Source organism: Pyrus communis, chromosome 5, assembly GCF_041283825.1.
Source record: "Pyrus communis isolate YQ-2024b chromosome 5, ASM4128382v1, whole genome shotgun sequence".
NCBI lineage: Eukaryota > Viridiplantae > Streptophyta > Magnoliopsida > Rosales > Rosaceae > Pyrus > Pyrus communis.
Window position 1 is genome coordinate 32,860,211 of NC_142569.1, and position 25,700 is coordinate 32,885,910.

General features: G+C 38.5%; 2 pseudogenes across 1 annotated transcript; both read right to left on the minus strand.

Annotated features, from left to right (window-relative positions):
• Positions 1–7,339: 7,339 nt before the first annotated feature.
• On the minus strand, positions 7,340–11,659 carry LOC148697178 (uncharacterized; annotated as a pseudogene). Its single transcript, XR_015963155.1, has 2 exons — positions 11,133–11,659; positions 7,340–10,126 (listed from the first exon to the last, which is right to left on the minus strand). The product of XR_015963155.1 is annotated as an uncharacterized LOC148697178 (transcript).
• A 2,579-nt stretch (positions 11,660–14,238) lies between these two features.
• LOC137728281 (protein ANTAGONIST OF LIKE HETEROCHROMATIN PROTEIN 1-like) lies at positions 14,239–15,677 on the minus strand (annotated as a pseudogene).
• Positions 15,678–25,700: the final 10,023 nt, after the last annotated feature.

Genomic DNA, 25,700 nt, shown 5'->3' on the forward strand with positions numbered 1-25,700 from the left:
TGATGTTGGGGAACCTAGGTTAAGTTATTTTATTATAAGCGTTATCGTTCTATCCAAATTTACCTACGTATTCCAGGTCCTGAAAAGTTTAGGGGAAAGGCTACCTCATCTCAAGGCATACCACAAGTCTCTTTGAGGATTTATATAAGAATTCTAGTGAAGATAATGATCCTTATTGTTCATTTACCGCTAACGTTGTTTATATATGTTTTTTTTTTTTCGTTTGTCAATTGTTTATATATGTTTTGAGGTTGACATAAAATTGGCTTCGCTCTGCCATATCGAGCCTGATCCTTCTAGTTCAAGTACGAACAATCTTTCCGTTTCTATTCCATTTTCACCCCTAGACCCTGGCTGGGAAGCAACGCTTCCGATGAGGACGAAGGGGTCTTTGAGGAGTAAGATGAATCCCCATTAGCCACCTCAGCTTCCTCTGCATTTAGTGTGGTAATTTTTACGTACGGAATATATAAAACTATTGTCTTATTGAAATTCAGGACATTGTCTTATTTTATTTGTAGGGGACTTGATGCGATTACTTCAAAAGAATGGACGCGTAGTAGCCTATACATGTCTTCATATCAGACTGCTGAAAACTTATGCAGCCACTCGGTACCCATGATCTCGAGTCTAGCTGTTGCAGAGTTTGCTATGAGGAATATAACTCAAAACATGGTTGAAATCTCTTGAAGATTATGACCATACATGACAGACGATTTCCGCACATATTGGGGAGGGGAGAGTAGGGTACTAGTCATCCAGAGAGTACCTTTATGAAGAAACAACAAAAAGAAGCCCTTTCCCATTAAGTTAGGATCTTTATGAAGAAACGAAACGACTAAATGTCCAACTTTCTTCGAATGCAAACTTATACTTGCTGACCTAAAGTGACAAACAAATAAACCATTGCAAAAGCACTTAGTAGAAAATCAAACAGTGGCATGAATTCAAGCTGCACAACCAATTTAAATTTGTAACTAGATTCATCCACACATAAGTTCCCATCCAAGATTTTCAAAAGCTTGAGCTTACAACGGTCTGACTTACTGCTTGAGAAAATACACCAGCACTAGAGATAAAAAGTTTCCAAGGCAAGCAAATAAACTAAGACATCAGGCATTGCAAACACGGGCAGTTCCAAGCAAAGGGCGTTGCAGCACAACAAATATGCAACAAAAGAAAACACAGGTTATCAACAGAAACCGCTATATTAGTAAACGCTAATTCGTTAGATTATAATCGACAGCAAGAGTGAGATTGTAACTTCCTCTTCAATCTATACAATGAATAAAAGATCTGATTTGAAGTTGAACTATTTCATCAATGAAAGCGATGGGAAACAGGAATTCAACTCATCTTCTACAATGAGACTTCAAGTACATATAAAAAGACCACACTAACCATGTTAAATTGAAGAAGAAGAAAAAGAAAATCCACCAATTTATTAACATCAACCTGCAATGTTCTGTTCTCAGCACTACAATCACATGACCTGTTCTTTCTTTTAGTAAGAAACTGCCTCGGTCTTGTTGAGTAAGAAGAGGCTCTCTTCATAAGAATCAAAAGAGTAATACTGATACCTGGAAGCCCCAATATTCTTCAATTGCTTGCTCTCAATGTCAAGGGAACAAAATCATGCTTTATTATATTTATTTTACCAAAAGTGTCGGGGTACCCTCGAATCAGTAACAACAAGACTTCGCCACTCTTCCTAAAACATAATGCCCTCGGTAAAAGTCTTTCTGGACCTTGTGGACCGAGACCAATCAATTTGGTCCATGACTCCTTTATGCCATACTCTCATTACCGACACAGAGCAATACAATTTTGGTCTACCGACACAGACAATTGCAGTCCCAACGAGGAACTCCATCTGTAACTCTCTGGCATCGATAACTCGCCAAATAAATCACTGCCCACATCAAAGGTTAATTAAAATAATAAAAACCATCATCTTTCCTGCGGAGGACAGGCCAATGAAGAGTCCCTTTATCAAAAGTCTGGGAAGCAGCTCCCCATACCTCATATGCAGGAGCAACAATACCAAGACTGCCCCATGAGCCCGTGGCTAGTGAATACACCCCAGGTCAAATGCCAACATAAAATAGTGAAAGCCACCATTTGTCAAACTGGTTGCAGGCCAATGAAGAGCACCATTAACAAAAGCCTGGAATGCAGCTCTGTCTATTCGGAAGGAAGGAGGAACAGAACCAAGACTGGTCCACGAGCCCTTGGCTAGTGAATTAACCTCAACTACTTGACATTTTCAGATATAAGACGGACAAGTCTCACAACCTTACAGTCATTGGTCATAGCATCAAAACCGAACCCAATAGTAGCATCATACTAGCAATGCGTACTAAAGGTGACACCAGGCCTAGGAAGGGTCAGTGACTTTCTGATAAAAAGGGTTCAACGTAATGAAGTTTCTAAACCACAACGGAAGATATCATCTGCAAGGCGTACCAACCCATCACAAACCACACGGAAAAACGAATTCTCCAGTTTTTCCTTGTGGGCAATTGGAAAATCTATGTTGCATTACTCGTCAAAAGATTGGTTATCATAAGTCATAGAGGAATATTAAAATTCGGTGAGGTGGGCGCAAACTACAATGCATGGATACAATGGTTTACCCCCATCTCGCGTATATGACACGCGGGGGATACATTTCGGAGTCAACAGATATGTAGTTGACTATGGGGATGCGAATATTGTTAGACAAATAAGGAATATGGTTGGAGTTCTTGTGTAATTGTATATAATATTATTATTGGAAGAATAAGCCGTCCTACAGCCGTCAAGCCGTCCTACCTTGTCCTACCTACACACTAGCCGTCCTACAGCCGTCAAGCCGTCCTACAGCCGTCCTACCTTGTCCTACCTACACACTAGGACGGCTACCTTGTCCTCTACAACCGTCCTACCTTGTCCTACCTACACACTAGGACGGCTACCTTGTCTTACCTACACACTTGTATCATGTATATATATCATTGTAATCTTGTAGAGAAACACAATGAGAAAAAAAGCATTATCTTCCATTTTTCCACATTCGCGTATCAATAACAAATATATTTTTTAGCCTACATACCTTTTTCTACATGGTATACAGAGCAGGTTTATAACCCTAGCCCTAATTTTTTTTTTTTCGGCAACTTTCTCTGCCGTTCCCATGGCTGTTCGTGGCCCGTCCCGTCCCTCCTCTGCTCGTCCTCCCCTCCACTGCACCTACTGCAATTTTGATTATCATACCCGAGACACCTGCCATAAACTTCATGGCTATCTCGTTGGCCATCCCTTCCATGGCCAACCGTGGCGACCACCGCGCCGTGCCACTGCTTCCAGTTCTTCCCGCAGCCATGCACCTTCCAGTCCTCCCCGGCAGCCACGGTTTTCTACTTCCCGGCCCCATAATTTCACCCAGGCCCATCACGTGCAAGGCACCCAGGCCCCCGCCTCCTCTTCTACTCCAGCGACCCACCAAGTGCACGGGGCCCAGCCCACTTTGCATGACTTGCAGCTTGCCATGCCTGACCTCTCTGCCGAGCAGCACTCCCGTGTTCTAGCTGCTCTACGTGACACCACCACCCCTCCTCAGGCCAATGCCGTGCTCACTACTGATTTTGCCCAAGGTTTGTTACCTGTCACCTCTCGTCATGGTCAATGGATTCTTGACAGTGGTGCTACGGATCATATTACTTCTTCCGTTTCATGTTTGGTTAATCGCTCTCCTTCACATTTGCTGTCTGTTTCTTTGCCTAGTGGTGCTTCCGCTCCCATTACTTTTACCGGCACTCTTCTTTTAAATTCATCAGTTACTTTGAGGGATGTTTTATGTGTCCCTAATTTTCGAGTGGACCTTTTATCGGTTGGTAAACTTACAGATGGATTATCGTGTTCCATAACCTTCTTTCCTTCTTGGTGTGTTTTGCAGGACTTGGTTTCGAAGGCGATGATTGGTGTGGGTAAGCGACGTGGCGATTTGTATTACCTTGTGGCCCTTACCTCTTCTCTCCCCACCCGTCAACCTCTCTGCAACATCATTACCATCCCCTCCTCCCTCTGGCATAGGCGTCTTGGTCACCCCTCCTCCACTCGTTTGCAAGCTTTAGCATCTAGCTCTCTTAATTGCACTTTTGATTCTAGTCATATTTGTGATGTTTGTCCGTTGGCAAAACAAACTCGTCAACCTTTTCTTTTGAGTTCAATTTCATCAACTTTCCCTTTTGCTTTAATTCATTGTGATATTTGGGGCCCGAATCGTCAATCTTCTCTTTCTGGTGCTCATTATTTCTTAACCATTGTGGATGATTTTTCTCGCTTTACGTGGGTCTTCCTCATGAAACATAAATCCGACACTCAACAATTAATTAAGGATTTTTTTGCTTATGTCACTACCCAATTCCGCACTACCATCCAATGCATTCGTACTGACAATGGTGGTGAATTTTTATCTCTTCGTAGTTTTTTCTCTGATCATGGGGTGCTTTTACAAACTTCTTGTGTTTATACCCCCCAACAAAATGGCGTTGTTGAAAGAAAACATCGTCATCTTCTTGAAACCGCTCGCGCCCTTCATTTTCAATCCCATCTTCCTATCAAGTTTTGGGGGGAATGTGTTCGTACCGCTACTTATCTCATCAATCGTCTCCCTACCCGTCTTCTCCATCATAAATCCCCATTTGAGGTTCTCTTTTCGAAAACCCCATCTTATGACCACTTCCGCGTCTTTGGTTGTCTGGCATATGCCACCTCTGTCACTCCCACCACCAAATTTTCCCCTCGGGCTCATCGTTGCATTTTTCTCGGTTATCCTCATGGACAAAAGGCCTATACCCTTTACGATCTCGACAATCACCGCATTTTCACTAGTCGAGACGTCATCTTTCACGAAACTACTTTCCCTTATGCCGTTTCTCACCCTCCTATCCCATCCTCTTCGCCTACCCTACCCATCCCACCCTCTCTGGACTTTACATATAACCCACCCCTTCCTGCCCCGACGCCTCACCCTCCTCCACCTTCCTCCCCTTCCACGTCTCCCACAGATTCCCTTGCTGCCCCATTACCCGTTCCTCCCCATGCCCCTGCTCTCTCGGCATCCCCTCCTTCCCCCCCTCCCCCCCGCTACTTCCTTACCTTTCACCCTTTTACCCACGAACATCCCTACCCCCCCCCCCCCCCCCCACTACCTACCAATCCTCCCCTTCCTCGCACCTCTTCCCGTGCCCATAAACCTCCATCCTATTTAAAAGACTACGTTTGCTCGCAGGTGATTCTGCCATCCCACCCATCTTCGACTTCGCAACCCGATTCTACACAAGGTACGCGATATCCACTTTGTAATTTTCTCTCTTATCACCATTACTCTCTCATGCATTTTTCTTACATTAACTCTGTCAGTTGGACTGTGGAGCCTTCCTCCTTTGCCGAGGCTGCCACTGACCCCAATTGGCAACGTGCTATGACTAAGGAGCTTCAAGCTTTACATGCTAATGGTACTTGGACTTTAACTTCCTTGCCCCCTGGCAAAATTCCCATTGGTTGTAAGTGGGTGTACAAACTCAAGCACAATTCCGACGGCTCTATTGACCGCTACAAAGCTCGTTTGGTTGCTAAAGGCTTCACTCAGGCTGAAGGTATTGATTATCATGACACTTTTTCTCCTACTGCTAAGATGATTACGGTGCGTTGTCTTCTTGCTCTTGCTGCTAGTCAGTCTTGGTCTCTTCATCAGCTTGATGTTAATAATGCTTTCTTACATGGTGACTTATATGAAGAAATCTATATGTCTCCTCCTCCTGGTCTTCGACGACAGGGGGAGAATCTTGTGTGTCGCCTTCACAAGTCACTTTATGGTCTTAAGCAGGCTTCTCGCCAATGGTTTGCCAAATTCACTATTGCCATCATTTCTGCCGGTTTTCAACAATCCAAAGCTGACTATTCATTGTTCACTAAAAAGTCTGGTATTTCTTTCACAGCTTTGCTCATTTATGTGGATGATATTGTGATTACAGGCAATGATACTAGTGCCATTAATTCTCTGAAGTCTTTTCTCCGTGATCAATTTCGGATAAAAGACCTTGGTGATTTAAAATATTTTTTGGGTATTGAGGTTTCTCGTTCCAAACAAGGGATTTATATTTCTCAACGCAAGTATGCATTAGAGATTCTCAAGGACTATGGTTTTTTGGGAACACGACCCATTGCTTTTCCTATGGATGACACAAAATTATCTGATAAAGGAGAACTTCTCAAGGATCCTTAAAAGTATCGACGATTAGTAGGTCGGTTAATATATCTCACTATCACTCGGCCGGATATCACCTATTCTGTGCATGTTCTAAGCCGTTTTATGCACGAGCCAAAGATATCTCATATGGATGCTGCGCTTCGTATTGTTCGTTATTTGAAGGCTACTCCAGGTCAAGGTTTATTATTTCGTTCTGACAACCAGACCAAGTTAACTGCGTTTTGTGATTCTGATTTGGCAGGTTGCCCTATCACTCGCCGTTCGACTACTGGGTATTGTGTATTCTTGGGTGGTTCTTTGATTTCTTGACGGACGAAACGACAGAAAACCGTTTCGCTCTCTTCAGCAGAGGCAGAATATAGGGCCATGGCAGGTGCTTGTTGCGAGAAAGTTTGGCTTCGTTTTTTGTTGAAGGATTTGAACATTCCTTTGGATGGTCCTTCCATTTTATTTTGTGATAATCAAGCAGCGTTACATATAGCTGCCAATCCTGTTTTTCATGAACGAACTCGTCACATTGAGATGGATTGTCACTTTATACGAGATAAGATTGTAGATGGCACAATAGAGACCAAACATGTGGGTACAGCACAACAGTTGGCAGACTTGTTTACCAAACCTCTTGGGAAAGAAAAGTTTTCGGGTATGTTACGCAAGTTGGGAGTTCTTGACATCCACTCTCCAACTTGAGGACGAGTGTTAGACAAATAAGGAATATGGTTGGAGTCCTTGTGTAATTGTATATAATATTATTATTGGAAGAATAAGCCGTCCTACAGCCGTTAAGCCGTCCTACAGCCGTCCTACCTTGTCCTACCTACACACTAGCCGTCCTACAGCCGTCCTACCTTGTCCTACCTACACACTAGGACGGCTACCTTGTCCTCTACAACCGTCCTACCTTGTCCTACCTACACACTAGGACGACTACCTTGTCCTACCTACACACTTGTATCATGTATATATATCCTTGTAATCTTGTAGAGAAACACAATGAGAAAAAAAGCATTATCTTCCATTTTTCCACATTCGCGTATCAATAACAAATATATTTTTTAGCCTACATACCTTTTTCTACAAATATCCGATTTTCCATATACGTTTGACACTAAATCCAGAGGATAAGCATAAAAGGTAAAAAATAATTGCACTAAATCTGCCTTTTTTTTCCTCACTCGAAAGTCAGCAATCATACTCCAGTGGGAGAGACCTTCACCGTCTGCAACTCAATGTGTGCTGGTTGCGTCATCTGCAAGTGTGCTGGGTGCGTCGTCAGCAACTGCAAGTATGCTAGTTGTCGTTTATAACAGCTAGTGTGCTGGCTGTTTCGATGTGAACAACAGAACATGTAAGAGATATCTTCAAGTAATCATGTGTAACTGGTTGGTTAGATTTCCTTGGGGTGTGTTTAAATACGTCAAAGAGATCTCTTCATGTCAAAACTTCAGGGGGTGCCTTTAATATATTGGGGGTCTCACAACGATCAAGTATTTAATCACTAACTGTTACTATAATATATGGTTTAGTTTGTACGTTAGTGGCCTGAAACCTGTATCCCATATAAAATTATTTAGTTTGTGTTCTTATGGTTTATATGTTATGCTAATCTTGGAAAATGATCATCCTAATTAGGATGTTAATGTTAATCTGGATGAGAATCTTGAAAATAAGTTGGATGATTATGCTCTATTGTGGAAGTATGTCAAAAAGCTCTAAAGTGTGGTAAATGGAGGAGAATGAAATACTGTGTTTGAATGCAACTATTGTCAAAAAAAATTTCAGAGGATCCTACCTTGGGGTCAAGTTTCATTTGTTGAAAATTTTTGGGAATGGAATCGCGTCTTGCCACAAGATTACTGATGAAACTTTTGCAGAAATGAAAAAGCTAGTTTGAGAGTGTGAATACAAGCTGAAGAGTTCAGCTCCAAGGCAAGTGACTTTGCCCAATACTGGTTCTTTCTTTTATGCTCAACCTTAAGTAAATCTTGATCCAAAGAAGAGAAAGGAAACAAGTGTGCCTCTCAGTAAAGCTTTTAACAAGGAGGCTAGAGATCAATGTGTTGCTGAAGTTGAAAGGATGTTTTACACAAGTGTTTTATCCTTTAACCTTGCAAAAAATCCACTCTAACGGAACTTGTGTCTTTGTGCTTCTACACTTCTAAGGTATGTTCCACCAGGTTACAATGCATTAAGAACTACTCTTCTGCAACAAGAGAAGAGTCACATTCAGCGATGTATCCAACTAATCAAGCGTACATGGAGCACTAAATGTGTAAGTCAGTGTAGTGATGGGTCGACAGAAGCACAAAGGAGACCACTTATTAATATTATGACAACTTGTGAAAGCGGGTCTATATTCTTGAGGGCAATTAATTGCGAAGGTGATTACAAAGACGATCATTGTATTGTCAACTTCCTTACCGAAGCCATTAAATAAAATAGTTGTGAAAATGTAATTCACATGGTCACTGACAATAACCCTATTTGTAGAGCTACTGAATTACTTATTGGGGCCCACTGTCCTAACATCTTTAGGGTGTGAACAACACATGGTGTCCAAAAGATGTTGGTACAGTGTGCCTCATCAAGTAATCCATCAACTCCTCAAACAGAGGCATTGTCGGTGATCACTTGAACTACATTTTCATAATCAATTTCTTTAATGGCTTCTGTAAAGAAGTTGGCAATACAATGCTTTTCTTCGTATTCACCTTCGCAATTAATTGCCTTCAAGAACATAGGCCCGCTTTCACAAATTGGCATAATATTAATAGGTGGTCTCCTTTGTGCATTTGTCCACATAATTACAGACTTACACATTTAGTGCTCCATGTATGCTAGATTGGTTGGAGGCATCGCTCAATGTGACTCTTCTCTTGTTGTATAAGGGTAGTTCTCAGTGCATTGCAACCTGGTTGAGCATACCCTTGAAGTATAGAAGCACAAAGATACGAGTTCCGATAGTTGTGATTTTTTGCAAGGTTAAATGATAAGCTACATGTGTAAAACATTCTTGCAACTTTAGCATCACATTGATCTTTAGCCTCCTTGTTAAAAGATTTAATGAGAGGCCCATATGTTCCCTTTCGCTTATTTGGGTCAAGATTCACTTCAGGTAGAGAATAACAAAAAGAACCAGTATTGGGCAAACAAACTTGCCAAGGAGCAAAACACTTTAGCTTGTATTCGCACTCTTGAACTAGCTTTTTCATTTCTGTAAGGGTTTCATAATAGCTTATTGCAAGACGCGATCCCATTTCTAGATATTTTCAACAAATAAAACTTGACCCTAAAGTAAGATCCTCTGGAAGTTTATGACAATAGTGGCATTCAAACACAATATTTCATCCTCAATTTTCCACTCCTTCAAGTTTTTTGACATACTACCGCAGTGGAACATGATCATCTAAATTATTTTCAACATTCTTATCCGAATTAACATTAGCATTCGCTTGATTATCATGATGATTCATTTTCCTAGATAAACAAAGCATATAAACGATAAGAATACAAACTAAATAATATTATAATTTATATGGGAAACAGGTTCCAACACTAAATCACTCACATACAAATACAAATTAAATAACATTATAATGACATTTAGTGATTAAAGGCTTGATCGTTGGGAAAATCCCAATATATTAAAGGCATCCCTAGGAAATCTATCCAGATACACATGATTGCTTGAAGAGATCTCTTACCTGTTCTGCTGTTCAAATCGAAACCCAGTTACACAGAACCAGCAGCCAGCACACTTGCTGCAGACGACGCAGTCTGAACACTTGCAGTTGCAGATGACGAAGCCAAGACACTTGCAATTGCAGACGACGGTCGACGGTGATGGTCTTTCCCACCAAAATCTGATTTCTGAAGTTCAAGTGAGGAAAAAAAAGGTAAAGATCTGAATTTTCACACAGATAATATTGGTAAAGAATTGTTTCAATTTTTTGGTCAAAGAATCGTTTCAATTCAGGCTAACTTCAATGAATTCTCAATTATCACGATTCTCTTCGGATTTAAGGCACTTATCTTTGATTTTTTTATTTATTATTGTCCTCTAAATTTAGTGCCAAACTTACAGTCGGATACTCATATCTCAATAGTCAACTACGTATCTGTTAACTCCGATATGTATATGTTGCGTGTTGTATCCTAATTGTCGTGTGCCGTACGTATCTGTACATAAACCACCGTGTCCCTGCATCGTAGCATAATGCACAGAGTAAAAGTCTTTCGTTACCCCGTCAACTAGTGTTTAGGCTTTTGTAACCAGAAAATACGGTGGTGTATGAGGATGTGGGTTGATTATTAGGCTCAGGTGGGCTCCAATGAAGCGTGGGTCTCGGACAACGGATCTCCATGTCTTGCTCACTAAGTTGCATATGATAAAAGATTTCAGGGGTAATTTAAATAGGATGTCGTGGGGAAAGAGTATCCCCATGCTTCAAATTTGAATTGAATTTCTGCAGTTTTGATCGTTAGAGTGAGTTACGAGAGAATTTGAATCCAAACCAATGCACTTTATAAGATAATACCCACACAGAGAATGAAACAATGAAGAATAATCTACAATTGGAAGAAAGCAAATAACTACAGCACAAAAAAAACCTAGAAATCTAAACCCTGCATTAATATTAAGATTAGAAAACAAAACCAGAAAAGGAAAACAAATTTTAATAACTGAAACATAGCAGAAGAACGTTCTTATCAAGAAAATAAAAGCCTAAAATATAGCAAGAATTTGTGTAGACAAACCCTAAGTATTCAGACAATCATATGAAATCCAATCTTCCACTTTATAAACGTCAAATGGGTAAAATAAAAGCTCTGAAGAAATCCGGAAGAATGAAAAGGCTAAAGAACAGAAATATACCAGAGGCGCCGAAATATGGAGTTGAGGAAGCTTTTTCTTCTGATGTTGGGGAAGAAGAATGCAACTCTGAATTTCTACCCGTGTTCTAAACCCGCGGTTTCTTTAACCTTTATATAGAACTTGCACCGCACGATTCATATAGCGGCTACATTGTTATGCCTTTTTTTTTTTTTTTGTATATTTATTTTATTAATCTTGTGAAATAAAATATTCAGAAAATATGACTTTAACTTCTCAAATTCAATTTTTTTTTTCATATAAAACTTGACATAATTTTTTTACTTAAAAAAAAACCTAGTGACTAGGATCCACCTAAGTGAATTCATCAGTTACATATTACTTTACACATTTTACATTTTTTAGATGCCTAAAATACCCCTATTGCATATTTGATGTGCATAATTAATTCTATGCAAATTGTAAGGAGAGAGTTAATGATTTTGCAAAAAGAAAAATAAGACATTAATGTTAAAAAATTCATTGCATGTTAATATCAAATATGAGAATTGTTGGCTTAATTCTATGTATCTGGCATTATGAGTTCATATATATATTTTTACAAAAAAAAAAAAAAGCTAATATATGTAATAATACATAGAAAAAAGTAATTTTCCTACCATGTACAAAATTGTTCTTTGATTCAAAATGTGTATACATACATATATATATGTGTGTGTGTGTGTATTTGTATAACTAGACCATATTAATTTACCTACCTACTATTTAAAATGTTCATTTCCAAGTAAAATATTGTATACCAACAACAAATATTGCATAAACTTAGGAATTGGATCATGCTTTTGATTTTATCTTTTACCCACAAACAATCATATACATATTACTTTATATATTTTTACCAAAAAACGTCCCTAAGACCACCTCCAATGGTGGGCTAAATGTTAAATTACCCCCCAAATTCCTCCCCCCTCCTCCCCCAAAAAAAAACATCCCTAAGACCACCTCCAATGGTGGGCTAAATGTTAAATTACCCCCCAAATCTCCCCCCCCCCCAACAAAAAAAAAAACCATCTCCAACCCATGCTAAAACATTGGGCTAAATGCCAAATGTTAAAGTTGGGCCAAATACCCCCCAGAATTCCCCCCTGCGCGACCAGTCCTGCTAGCTCCAGAGCCTCTGTATAGGCTTCACCTTGTACTCCGCTTATGGTCAAATCATTCAAAAGGGGATAGACATAGTGTAATCGGAGGGCAGGGACTGAGAATATTCGGTATGAGTTTACTCAACTTGGACACAATGTCCAAGTCAGAATCATTCCACTCCTCATCAACAACCTGCTTAAAATTATCATGCTTGGTGAATGAAAAAATTCAGCCCGGTTTTGAATTCATTACCTTTGTTAACCGATGGAGGAATTTACAGCCTTAGAAGAAACCGCTACAAGGTACGAAAGTTACTTGAGGGACTAAGAGGAGCCAACAGACCACATGCTATTAGGGACTCGCTGGCCATTGGGCCAGTCTCGGCCCGTTCACTCTCCAATGCGCCCCACGCAGAGCGCATGCAATCCGTTCCCGACAGGGTGGGCCCCGCTGTCAGCGGGTTATCGGCCACCCAGACCACCTCCAACGGCTACATTTTCAATCCAATGGCTGCTTTTCAAGGACCGTTGGTTGATCCAACGGTCCAAATTCAAATTTGATTTTTTAAAATACGTTATTTTAAAATACATTGAATCCAACGGCTGAGATCAAATATCATCAAATCTAACGGTAAAAAAAAAGATCTAACGGCCCAAATTTAAATCTAACGGTTAAAATAATTTTAAAAAAATTATTTAACTCAAAATTCACCCAAAAACTCTATAAATACCTATGTATTTGTTCAAACAGCCACACAAAACTCAAATTTCTCTTACAATTCTTCCAATTTATCTTTCTACCATTTCTTTCCATTTCCAAATTGTTCAACATGGCAAGAGAGCATATTAGAAGTCGTAATTGGACTTGTGAGGAAGATGTTGCTCTATGCTTGGCATGGGTTTCTATTAGCAAAGATGGTGCAGTTGGCACTAATCAAAATAAGAAGCTTTTGTGGGATAAAATCATTGCAAAGTTTCAAGAAAACTGCAATGGCGGCAGGCGGGATGGTGGTGGTGTTTATGATCGGTGGAAGACTATCAACAAAGCATGCACTTTATGGAAAGGAAGCTTGGAGAGAGCTGTGATTGGCATGGCTAGTGGGAGGAGCGCCACAGAAATTGTGAGTTTTGTTCTTGATATTTTATTTGTCATGTACATAATATTATGTTGCAACTAATTATTTTTATGTATTTTTTGCATAGGGTGACAAAGTAATGGAAATTTACAAGACGAGTAACACCAAAAAATCAAGTTTTTAAGTTGCAACATGCTTGGGACATCCTCAAGGATTGTCCGAGGTGGGGAACCGATGCGGACCAACAATGGGGAAGATTATTTCAACATGAAGCTGCACAGACAAATGCCGAAGATGAAGGTGTCGATGAAATGACCCCATCTCCTTCTTTTGCAAGGCCCTCAGGAAGAGATAAGCAAAAGGAAGCAAAGAGAAAAGGGAATTCCCAAGATTTGATGAGTGGACACTTTGATACCGGAATTGCAAAATTGAACGAAACTTATAGCGCTCGCCAAGAAGAAGCGGCCCGAATGTGTTTGCAAATGAAGGAAATCTTAGATAGGGAGGAAAATAGGTTTGAAATTGAATTCATGATGAAGGACCTCAGCAAATACACTCCAGAGAGGAAGAAGTTCTTACGTGGTAAGCAAAAGGAAATTATGCGAAAGTCTGCCTCAAGGAGTATGTTTCAAGATGATGAATCTTCTTAACCCTATATCCCAACATTTCAACGAAGTCCATCATCAAGTGAAGATGGTGGATATGATTGTTAAGTTTATGTAGTGTATGCATTATGTGCTTTATTAATTAAGTTTATTAATTGTGGTTTGTGAATTATCGGTTCTATTAAGTTTATGTACTTTATTAAATTTATGTCTTATTAATTATCCAATAATTTATGTCTTATTATTCCCCACTTTGATGTAGAATAGATGCCTTGAATAATTCAACCTCCATTTAATCATTTATCCAACGTACTAGACAAAATACTTTGCACAAAAAGACACTTAAATTTATTACTAGAAAATAACAACATAGTACACTTAAAATTATTACATAAATGCATAACCAACATCATCAACGTTCACCTTCTCGGCGCCATACATGCTCAACCAAATCTTTACGGAGTGTGTCATGACATTGAGGAGCTTGAATTCTATTTAAACGTCTTATATACTCACTCAAGGTGACCCTATCCTGTCGGGTCTCATATGTGGTTGGAGCGAGATATTCAACATATCTTGCAATAGCTCTTGCATGTGTTGGTTGGTCATCATCCACATCTTCGTCTGAATCTTCTTCAATTTCAATGTACTCATCTTCCACAATCATGTTGTGCAAAATTATGCACGTCATCATGATTGAATGGAGGTCTTCGGACTGCCAAAATCGTGCAGGCCCTCTAACAATGGCCCATCGAGCTTGTAGAATCCCGAACGCTCTCTCCACATCCTTCCTGTAAGACTCTTGCCTCTGCGAAAATAATTTCTTCTTTGCATTATTGGGATGAGAAAAACTTTTGACAAAAGTAGACTAACTAGGATAAATACCATTAGTTAGGTAGTAACCTAGCTCATACCTATTACCATTTACCTTGTATCGAAATTCTGGTGCCCATCCATTGACAACATTATCGAATAAAGGAGAAGACCAAAAAACGTTAATATCGTTGTTTGATCCAGGAGCGCCGAAGAAAGCATGCCAAATTCATGTGTCGTAAGACGCCACAGCCTCGAGCACGATGGTTGGCTTGTCATGACGGCCTTTGAATTGGCCAGCCCAAGCAGTAGGACAATTCTTCCACTTCCAATGTATACAATCGAGACTTCCTATCATGTCAGGGAAGCCTCTTTTTTCTGCCTTGTGTAAAAGCCTCTTCAAGTCTTCACGATTTGGGTTACGGAGGTATTTGGCTCCATATATGCCTTTAATTGCCTTACAGAAGTGCTTCAGATTCTCAATAGCAGTACTTTCTGCAAGTCGGCAATACTCGTCAGTTGAGTTTGCAGAGCATCATTAGCTAGCATGCGAAAAGCATATGTGAGCTTCTGATGAGGTGATATACCTTGTCGGCATGCGGCATCCACCCTCCGTTCAAAGTAGTGGTCATGATTGACAACTGCATTCAAGATGCTTTCAAAAAGCTCTCTCCTCATCCGAAACCGCCTCCGAAAATCATGAGCAGGAAATCTTGGACACTCGATGAAATAATCTTTCATTATTCGATCATGACACTCTTCTCTATCACACTGCACATATGAACGCCCCGTGACAGAACCACGATGACTAGATTCGCTATGGTGCTCAGATTGCATAAACGAGTTGATAAGTTCAACTTCGGCGTTGAACAATTCTGCATCCTCAATCTCCATCCTTGCTTGGTATTGTGCCATCTGCATTGCCATACTACGCCTTATTCTATCACCCATTGATGAGATATTGAGGATTTTTAGGAAACAAAAACTCTTTGAAAGTTGAAATATTGGTGAATATAGATGATGATTGAAGGTTGAAAGGTTGTGTGATCAACAAATATTGGACATATGTTTATATAGAGGATGATTTCTGAAAGTTTGGTGTTGAATGGTTGGTGAAAGTTGAAAGTTTGGCGTTGAACAGTTGGTGAAAGTTGAAAGTTTGGTGTTAAACGGTTGGTGAATTGAAAATTTGGTGTTCAAAGGTTGGTGAATTGAAAGTTAGCCCAGGGTTGAAAGATTGGTAAAAGTTGAAGGCTTGCTTTGTGGGAAATTTAGTGATTTTTCAATATTTATCGGAATTTAAATTTTTTTAGATTCAAATGTTCATAAAATTAATTTACGACAGTCTACATATTTATTTATTTATTTATTTTAAATTTAATTTAAGAAAAAAAATAGCCTAAGTTCATTCTTTAATAATTCCGGGCTAAAATTTTAGGCCAGAACGGTTGGAGTAGAAAAGTTGTTTCTAGGCTAAAAGCTAAATTTTCCGGGCTAAAATATTTGGTTTTTAGCCCAACCATTGGAGAATACTTTACCTACCATGTATACTTTACCTACCATTGGCTATTATTACTATATGTAATAATAGATGAAAAATACTTTACCTACCATGTATACAAAAATGTTATTTGATTCAAAATATATAATCTAGATTTTCTCAATATATATATATATATATATATATATATATAATCTGGGTGTAGTATATATATATTTTTTTATATAATTGGAACAAACTAATTTCTAATAATTTACCTACAAAAAATTATACCCCGTGTGTAATATATTTTTTTTTTTTCACTAATACATGGAGAATAATTTACCCATAACAAGAAGAAATATAATTTGATGTATTATATTGAAAAATATTATGTCATACCTATATTTATACACCAATAAAATGTGCCTAATATATGTAACAATACATGAAAAATAATTTACCTACAAGTTAGAGAAGTGTTATTTGATTCAAAATATATAATACGGATTTAGTATTTTTTTTTATAATAATTGGAACAAATTAATTTACTTCCCAATTAACGCAAAATATATATATCACAAAAAGGAAAATTTTTTGTATGATATGGATACAATTAATGCAATACAACAATTTATATATTTTATTTCACATTTTCTACAACTTATAATTTGGAATAAATTTAGGGATTTGGGAAAGTGGCATGGGTGTAAATAAATTGTATTAGTAGGTCAATAGTGTTCCGATGTGGCTGCAGATTTTAATTTTGGACTTTTATTGGACGTTTATATGTAGATGGGTTTTTATCTAGGAATCATGAATTGTAAGGGCCAAAAATCTAAAGCACCTTAAAATATTTTAGAGAGAAAGGGGGACGTCTGTAGAGAGAGAAGATGTAACATCCCGTCCCGAAACTAACGAAACGTACGTGTGAATTTACAATTTTACCCCCTAGTTGTTATTTTACGTGTATTTTTGTGTTGTGTGGTGTTGTAGGACCACACACACACTCATACACTTTCTTTTTCTTCCGGGATTCCCTCCCTCATTCCCTCACTCTGTCTTTCTCTGTCTCTTTCTCTCTCTCTCTCTCTCCCCGAGTTCCTCTCTTCTTCTTCTTCCTTCTGCAAACACATGGACATACACACAAACTCACCCAATACTTCACCAATCGAGAAACTAAGACCACCCTCGTGCTCGTGAGGCTGAGAGGAGTCCAGTGGTGCCATTTCCAGGTAAGAACTTTGACGTTTTCACGTCGATATCACCATGGCCGATTTGAGCACTGTTCATGCAAACCTAATCTAGCTTGTTTTAGGAGATTCTAAGCTTGTAGTTGTGTTTGTGAGGTTCCCAGGAGCTTGGGAGTAGTTCGTTGGACGAGTTTTGACGTCGGGAAGGCTAAGTTCAAAGTTGGCCGACTTTTGGAAGTGGTGGACAGGTATGATCTAGCAATTTTTAGCCCTTGAAACTAGTCTATCGTGATTCTACTAGTCCTAAGCTTCATTTTGGCGTTTGAATCGTGAAAAATGGTTGAAAAACGAAGGAGAAAACTAAGTTTGAATTTTTCCCAGTTTTCCGGCGCCGTCGCCGGCGCCGGAGAAGAAAGGGGAATATTCCGTTAAGTCTAACGGAATATTCCTAACGGCAGTGACGGAATCTGGTTAGATTTAACGGAATATTCCGTTAGTTGACGGAATATTCCTGACGGCGTCAGCCAGTGTGCATGGCACGTGGCCGCGCGTGGGGGGCGCGTAGGTCCGTGCCTTGGCCGGCGCGTGGGGGCGCGTGCGTGGTCCAAAATTTTTTCTAAAAATATGGGTGTGATCCTGAGGTTGTGTAGAGCACGTTGGTATATTCATTTGTCCAAATTGAGCAATGTATGAGAAGTTATTACGAGAAGTTGCTTAGGTGCTTTTAAATTAACGTTTTCGTAACTTTGTCGCGTTTAGGTGATTCGTTTTCCGAGGACGAGCGTTCACACTCGAGGCAGGGGGGCTACGACCCTTCCAATTATCAGTGAGTGGGCTTTTGTTTTCCGTATATACCTATATACATATTAATTCCCAGAAATTAAATAGAAAAGGTTATTTGTTTTATGCCATGCATCATATGAATGTTGGTTACGCATCATTGCATGTATTAGTAGTGGCATACATATATATATATATATGTGTATTTGGTGTTGTGGACGCACAGGTAAGTGCCAGGTAAGCGGTATTCATATTGTTATGCAATGGTAGTTTGAGATGTTTACAGAGCTCATAATCTGCACCCCCGGTGTTAGTGCTCCCGCCCGAGGCCAGGGCACAGCCTTCACGTGTATGTTCACCAGCACCGCATGCTCGCCTTGGATCCAAGTTAGGTGCAAGCCTGTCGTACAGACCACAATAGGTGGTTCCGACTTGTAGGTGACCCGCGATTTATCGCACAGCTTCACGTGATCGTAGCACTAGAGCATACATATATATATTACACCCAGCCTGTCGTACAGACCACGTTAGGTGGTTCCGACTCGTGTGCAGATTCAGTTATTGAGTTGAGAGTGGAGCTCTAGATGCAGCCGTACAGGTCACGTTAGGTGACTCCCGACTGCCAGATTATATGTTATTGATGTGAATTACGCTTGAGCATTTATAGTTGATTATGAGATTCTGTTGTGGCATATTCTCGAGCATGAATGGCATATTGTGAGCATGAATGGCATATTGTGGAGCATGATTGGCATACCTATACATACGTATATATGTTCATTTTCTGGGAAGTATACAGGTTTTACGGCGAGGGGTTAGAATGTATTTTGCTAAAGAGTTTTCAAAGAACTTTGTTTTTGCCCACTCACGCTTTTGTTTTTGCGCCCCTCCAGGTTCTAGTGGTCTAGCAGGTTCGGTGGTTTATCCCAGAGGGCGTCCCGGCATTTCTGACAGACATTCACCATTGTAGGGTCACCTTCGGGTGTATATATGTCGCATTTTCCTTTTGGACTGTTGTAGACTTGCTCTGAATTGTGTCTCACATACACTAGTACCTTGTATGCTAGTTAGTTTTTAATTATTAGTACTTTTATATTACTATCTTAATAGCTTCCGCACGCGCACATGGCTACGTCACCTTCGTGTGACGGCCAGCATGCCCTGATCTCGGTCGGGGTGTGTCAGAAGAGGTCATCTGTTCGTGAGATATGTTTTCTTATTAGTCTTGTACTTTTATTTATAACTAATTTTAGAATAATGTTAGGTGTATTAAATTTGTTCATTAAATAATGTGGTACTAATTAAATTTGTACTTATTTAAGTTGAATTGATTAAGAGTTGTAGTAAAAATTTATACGGTGTAGAATGAGCTACTATCATTCAGTGCATAAATTGGCATATGAAGCACCACCCCTAATTTTATACTTATCATAGGTAGGGTTTTACTGGACCCCCAAGTAATACAATCATGATAGGTTAAGATACTCTAAATATAAAAGGATTTTACTTTAAGTTTACACAGTCACATTCTTTAAATAACTTTATTCATAGCACTCCCTCTTGAGTGTGTACAACTTAAAAGGAGTAGTTGCATCAAGGTTTTCATATTAATAGAGGAGCAATTCGAGTTTTCCGAATAACCACAATTAATTAATTTATTTTTTATATAAATTTGTTTTTCGTTTCATAGTAGTACCTCTGGACTTATGTTCAAATTCTCTTCTTGTAGTTTAAATGAATCTAGTGCATTTATCTTACCGTTTGTGAAAGAGTAATATTGATATCCAAATGTCTTCCAACTCATTGCTCCCAAGGTATAAGGAAAGCAATTCATCACTGTTACCTAACATGTAAGGATACAATCTTGTAAGCAACAAGACTTCACCATCCTTCCTAAAATATATAGGAAAACAAATGAAAAATGCTTGAAAATTTTGAGTTTTAACGAAAAGGACAAAATAAAGGGTAAAATGAATGGTACTAGGATTGACTTTTTAGTGTAAAAATATAGTTTTTGGTTAAAATAAACAGTACCGAAAGTTTTTCGTTAAAGTTCTCCAAAATATAATGCCTTAGTAATCCAACCGTGACAAAAAAAAAAAAAAATAAGAAAAAAAAAAGAATGGATATTCGCATTGTCGGAAACAATTGAAATGTTCTAGCAATATTTAAATGGGCTACACAAATTCAAATTTAGCTGTTTTTGTTGTAGTAAAAATGTTCTTTTAATGAAGACTTAAACAATAAATGGTTCAAATCATGAAATCAAATCGTGCTTAAACGCTGTATTTACATGCTAACTGATTAGTGTGATGAGTCAATATTATACTATATATTTTACTCTTATCTTAGTATTAATTTATTGGTTATTTTGGTAAAATTTTGATACTTTGTTATGTATTTTCAATGTAGGACATTCGACTTCTTCTGGAGCAAAAAGTGATGCAATGGATGAATTTTGGAGTGATTCCAATTGGAGGATGTTTGTGAGTCTTTAAGATGATTGTGTCAAAATTCCAGATTTTTCTACCAAGCCATTTGAGCGTGGCGATGAAATAAAGGTCCAGCGCGCAGCCTTTCCAGATTGATGTTTCTAGACGTTTTGAGTATTTTGGAGGTCAAAATGGCATATTTTGAGGAAGATTCATAATGAGGATTTGTTAGGGACATCTCAAGCTTTAAAAAGAGACATTTTATGACCAAATTGGAGTTGATTTGGATGGTCAAAAGATAGATTTTCTGAGAAGTCTGAATTTCAGTTTAAATAGGAAACCTTTTATTTTCTAGTTATTTTAATCTATTATGTTTCCTAGTTTTAAGAAGACTTTTCTAGGTAGGATTTTATTTTGTAGCCTTAAAATAAGGCTATTTAGCCATTAGAGAAAAAAGGAGAACACATCAATGCTTTGCTAGACTTGGAGAGTTTTTGACGATTCAAGTTTATTTTTAAGGTGTTTTCTATCCATGTTTTTAATAATATTTTGTTTTATGATTGTTCGTGACTAGTTCATTTGCTAGGGTGAGGCCACGAGACTTAGCAAGAATATGTAATTTCTTTTCAATTTACTTATGATATTCTGCATGCATGTTTTGAATTGTTAATCATCGTGTTTGAAATTATCTAATTGTCTTGATGATTGGCCACCATTAGGGTATTTAGAAAAGTAATTTGATGCAATGTTGGCGAAAGACTGTCCTTGGAATTGACTAAGGCTTCTTGTGGTTAATATGTGCAACTTCTTAGGATGGACGACACGTCTTAAGGGTTATATGGTTTTTCAAAAGGATTTCACAAAACTTAATGAGTCTTGCATGTTCACATACAATCTGGACGCGCATGTTACATAAACATTATATGTTGGAGGTTCCAAGTAGGATATATATTAGGAAAACCTAACCTTCAAAATATGCATGGGTAATTCATAAGTAATTGGAAGAAATACATAAGATTATTAAGGTGACAGCGGAACCCTAGTGCTCAAATTTATTATCTTTTGTTTTCTTTACTTTCTCAATTTATTTAATTGTTTTTAATTAAATTCGTTTTTAATATTTTAGGTCATTAAATCACTTTTTTTCAAACTTTGTTTTTAAATAATTAATTAAGATTTGGTTTTAACCTAAAATATTCATTCAATCCCTGTAGAGAATGACATTGCTAGAGTCGATTATACTATAATTACCTTGTACTCTTGTAAATATTTTAAATATTTTTATTCCTACTTTTGCAGGTGGTAAAAATTCCTATCATAGTGCTAAGTGCTATTTTCTGTTTATGTTTTAATTCAAACATGGTATACGTAATTCAAGATTTCATTTCTTTAGACCACGCTCTCTATGTACGAGAGGGTGACACCCTTCGACCTACGTTCAAGTTTCAACACACAAAAGCATCCATCCAAGCCCATTTCGACCCCACTCACTCCTCTTGGTCTAGATGAGCCTTTGGATGGACCACATCGACGTCCAATTCTCTAGTACAAGTGAATTTTCCATATGTAAGTGGAGTTCATCTCTATCAAAAATGCTATTAACCATGTTATCAGTAAAAAATTGTACAAGTAACATTATTATCGTATAAAACTTTGAGCTTAATTATATCTCCAAATTCAATCAAGTCTACAAATTAATGTGAGGTCTTGGATCTCCAATTATTATTTATCTTAAGAATAAAGTCAGATCAAATTTATGCATTAAATTTGTAAGAAACTTGTTTAATACTTTGATAAACACTAATTATATGTGTGTTCCCAATGTTTTCAATATGTTCTAGTACTTTATAATTTATATGTCATCCTATTTTTACAATTTATATATCACAATACAATTATGTATATTTTATAAGTATACATAGACATTTATTTATAAGTTATATAATAAATTTAATTAAAAAAAAACTGTTGACACTGCCTAGATCCTGACTAGACGCATAGGCGTTAGGTCTCTATCTACCATCCGACTAGCACTTAGCCTCTTTAGAACCTTGTCTTAGTCTATAGTAGAACATTTAATCTCACCATGCATTGTCGATGTTTGACTCTAGTCTTAACATCTCCTTCCTGGAACAAATAAAGGAAAAAAAAAAAAACAAGTGACCTAATTAAAGAATGACAACTTGTATGACAACTTGTAAAACTTCAGCACAAAAACGCTGAAATCATGAGATATAAAGAGTGCTATGTATGCTCGTCCTTGTTCGATATGTAAGAAATCATCATGAAGGCAGATGCTATAAGTATTACACTCATGGCCTGTGGCTCCGTCATTGCCGTTGTCGCTGTTATATATCTGTGGGGTCATTGCATCGGAGGCAACAAGAAGCAAACCGGACAATCCACCATGATGCAGAGTGTAATGCCTCCTCCGGCAGCTCAACGAGCTTACTGCGATGTTGAAAGAGGTGCAGGTACAAATCATCAAAGAAATAATATTACTAGAAATGGAACAAAAGATGGTGGGATGGTGATCTTGGTAGGAGCTGGTGCTGCTTTTGCTACTGCTGCTGTCGCGGCTGCCGTAACTAATGATGTTGATGGGGACGGTGGAGGTAGTGCTTGTGGTTGTAATGACGGTGGTGCTTGTGGCGGTTGTACTGGCGGAGGTTGCGGGGGTTGTGGAGGTGATTAGGCATTACACTTGTTTTCTCTTTCTTTCTTGCTTTTTAAAATTGATTTTATTCTTATTTGAAGAATAAAATCAATGATTCATGCATTTGAGATTTAAATAAATGTTGTGAAGAATAATTAAGAGAAATTTCGGATTTGGTTTGTTCTGTGGTGGGTTGAATTATTTGTCTGCCATGCAACTTGGTGGAAAAATCAATTTCCCAAATTTGTAGAGAATAAGCACGCTTAATTTGAGGTTCAAGTTTAAATAATAAATTATGATTATACGTAATATAAAATTTTATATTATTAGAGCATCTCCAAAGGATATGTCAAAATGTTCAAATGATCAATAACGGTAAGATAACGGTAAGAAAAGACAACAACGATGTTTTCCAACCGAGAAGCCAAATCTTTTGTGGCATGACATGAAATGGCAGCTCTCTTCTTTGTTGTCAAATTTGACAGCAGCTTCAAATATTTTTCTAATTAATTTTTAAATGTTATTTCATTAATTTGTTTTTATCAAATCTACAACTCTCCTCTCTCAGTCGAGCCTGAGAAGCGCCACTCGTCCTTCTTCTTCCCTTTTCTTAGAACCAAACCCAGAAACCAACCTCATTGTAAACACGAATATTCCTACGATGAATGAGACAAGAACACGTGTACAAAATAATATTTTGTATTAATTTTGGGGTTATAATCTCTTTTACAATTTGATCCTCTGATTCTATCTTCGTAAGGTGTAGATTTGTGGATGGGCTGTTGATCTAAATGGCCGTTGGGGCTTGATCTTAGGATGAATAAGGATGAATGGATCTTCAAGGGCCTTTGGAGCTTGATCTTGATGAATAGTTGTGTGGATTTCTTCAAGTGTCGTTGGGCTTGATCTTGATGAACGGATCTTTAAGGGCCCTTAGGGCTAGATCTTGATGAACGATGAACGGACCTTCAAGGGCCTTCAGGGTTTGATCTTGATGAATAATTGTGTGGGTTTCTTCAAGGATTTGACGAAGAATGAAGAGAGCTTTCTTGATCCTTCGGGATTCTTAGGAATTTGGGCGGTTGGATGCTTGAAAGCTTTAGAGTTTCATAGCTTCAAGGGTTTGGGGATTCTCTTCCAATTTGGGAGTAGAGAAATGTATATGTCAATTCCTACTTTGATCCCTTGATGGAGAAGCCTATTTATAGACTTTGAGAATGAACCACCACCATCCTTTTTTTTTGGTGAAGCAAGTGGATGATGTAGGTGAAATGAGTAGAGGTTGTAGGTGAAGTAAGTGTATAATGTAGGTGAAATGATTGGAGGTTGTAATTTTAATGCATTGGTCAACATTTATTTCACTGAAATTTCGATGTCTACAAATACCCGCACTTCAAGGTGCGTCGTATACATGTGCTTGTCACATGTACGAGATGCGCTTTGAAGTCCCTTAATGTAGATGTCGATCTAAGGGCCTTCAAGGCTTGATCTTGAAATGGACTGGAAATTTCTTCAAGGGCCGCTGAGGTTTGATCTTGAATTGGGCTGAAAGTTTTCTTCAAATGTCGTTGAGGCTTGTTCTTGAAATTTGTTTGAAATTTCTTCAAGGGTCGTCGAGGCTTGATCTTGAATGAAATTGGACCACAAGGAGCTTCACGTGGTAGATGATCTTTGGCTTTGGTAATGGATGAATCGGCACATATTTTGTTGTGCTTGTTGACTTTCCACAGTTTTGATCTTGAACTGGGTTGGAGGATTTTCTGGTTTCCTCCGATTGTTGACTTTCCATAGGCTTATTCTTGAACTGCGCTGGGGGGTTTATTCTACCAGACTTGCACCAAATGTCTGAATTTACTCCTTTTATCTGGAGCTGAATTTGGTTTAAGGATGGTGGACACTTGATCTTGAATCAGACTTGTGATTTCTTCAAGGGCCGTCGAGGCTTGTTCTTCAACAGAACGAGACCACGAGCAGCTCCACGTGACAAGTGATCTTTGGCTTCGTCAAGGATGAATCAACACGTGCAGTCGTTGCGTTTGTTGATTATCCACAAGCTTGATGTTTCATTGTCACTCTCTTTATCTGTTCTTCAGGCAGATGTGGTGTCTTCTCTGGAAGTACATCAACTGTTGAGGATGAGTACTCGAGAGCGATGCTAGGTACGCTATTAGGGGATGGGTTCCAGGCAGTCGGTTCCTGACTAGAAGCTTGATTCCAAGTACTGACTGATTGCTTTCCTTCTTATAGTACTGCAGGTAAGAACAAGGACAAAGAAAATGACAGGGAGAAAACATGATATGAGATACTTTTTCTTTTGAAGAAGTAGGGGTGATTTGACGACGTTGCACAACGAGGCTCTTTGGCGACGGTACCAGCAAAAGGCTATTGAGGCTTCCCGAGCTCTTCGATTAGAACAACGACGCCGAGCTTGGA